This window comes from Echinops telfairi, unplaced genomic scaffold (genome assembly GCF_000313985.2).
Source record: "Echinops telfairi isolate 266 unplaced genomic scaffold, ASM31398v2 ScPeMD7_7417;HRSCAF=8455, whole genome shotgun sequence".
Lineage (NCBI taxonomy): Eukaryota > Metazoa > Chordata > Mammalia > Afrosoricida > Tenrecidae > Echinops > Echinops telfairi.
This window is the reverse complement of record NW_022111317.1, coordinates 1,440,760-1,442,446: the sequence shown is the minus strand read 5'-3', so window position 1 is coordinate 1,442,446 and position 1,687 is coordinate 1,440,760.

The following is a 1,687-nucleotide window of genomic DNA, read 5'->3' as shown; positions in this document are numbered from 1 at the left end:
CCCCCACCCCACAGCGCAAAGACCCTTGCTGAGCCTGGCTTCCACGCTGTCGCCCCTCTCCAGAGCCCCAGCCCGATTCTCTGTCCTGCTGCAGCCCCCGGGCTGCCGGGAGTGTTCTGGATAGTCTTGGATTTCTCGATAGTCTTGTTGGCGTGGGGGGCACGCACAGCTCCGACAGCCCAATGGTTCCATCAGACGAAGACGGGTGGTGCCATCATCATTGGAGTCAGCATCAGTGGCCAGGGGGTCCCTGATGCCCCACAGAATTGGCTCCAACCTGTGCGTGGGAATTAGGAGAACAGTTCCCCATCCGACACCCCGTGTTCAGTTGGAGTGGGCCTGGATTCTTCGAGGAAGCCTCCGATTGAGCCCTACCCTCGTCACTGCACAGCTCTTGTGAATGGGACGGCTCCACGCCACATCAGGAGTGCCTCCGCGCACCCTCTGCTCTGGCCCAGGTGTGGAGGTGTCCGCTAGCAGGCCTTCAGAACCCAGCTGGGGGGAGAGGGGGGGCTACTCTGTTGACACTGGCAGGGCTCCTGAGGTGGCTGTGGCTTGTGTCCCCGAACTCATCCTCACCCCACCCCCACCCCTACCTTCTCAAATACACAGCAGATGCCCCTGGGAAATGGGAGCCTCTGTTCTTGGGGTGCTGCACCGTGGGTGGAGGCGGATTCATCTGCTGCTGCTGCCATGTGCAGGTCCCCCAGCCCACCTTGCCTGGAGGGGCCCTCGGGTCTCGAGGGGCCAGCCACTTACTCTGGGTCAAAGCACCGCAGGTGACCACGTCTGTGTACTTCGTACTTTCTGTAATAAACTCTGTACAAAGTAATAAACACACGTCTCTGGAGAATTGCCAAGGAGGCAGGGGCCCACCACCCACACAGTGCCCAGCGCAACTTGAGCTCCTGGTGGGGCTGGGGGCTGTGCGGCCCACGGGCTGGCTGGCTGCTTGTGGTATAAACACTAATCAGTTGCCTGAATTGGGGGAGCAGAGGACGGCCCTTCGGAGCTTGATCCCACTGGGGACAGAGCTGAGCAGGGCTTGGCTCCTGGGTAGTGTGGGGACGGTGTCTTGTGGGGAAGGGGGCTCCTCAGACTCCGCTCCTGCACATAGAAGCCACGATTCTGGACAAGCCCTTGTCAGCGAGCGTCCCAGAGCCTGCCCCTTGTTCCTCAGCATGGTGGAGGTGGCGTCCTGAGAGCCCTGGGGAAGAAAGACCCAGGTCACTCCTACCAAGGCAGGCAGCCAAGGGAGTGGAGACCAGTGTCCTGTGTGTGCTTCCCGGCAGTTCCACCGCTTGTCACAAAGTGCCCCTCCCCGACACGGCCAGCCCGGTCCTGGACACCCACAACCCTTGCCATGGTCTCTGGCACTTTCCTCAGTTTCACTGCGTGGGTGGTGGCCTGGCAGGCCCCCTCCACCCTCCGGTGTTCCCCCGAGCCCTGTGGCAGCCCTTTCCCAGCTTCACGAATGTGCACGTGCACGCACAGCCCACTCTCCTGTCCTGCAGGCTGCCCACCCTTCCCTGCACAGACTTTCCCTTCCCCTGGCCACTCGGCCCGTGTCCCTGTCCCCGTCACGCGCTCTCCATGCTGCTCTGTGGTTTGTCCCCAAGACGGGCGTCATACACACCTGGTGACACGTGTGTATGACCCACTGGCTGGAGGATGTGGGAGGTGAGTC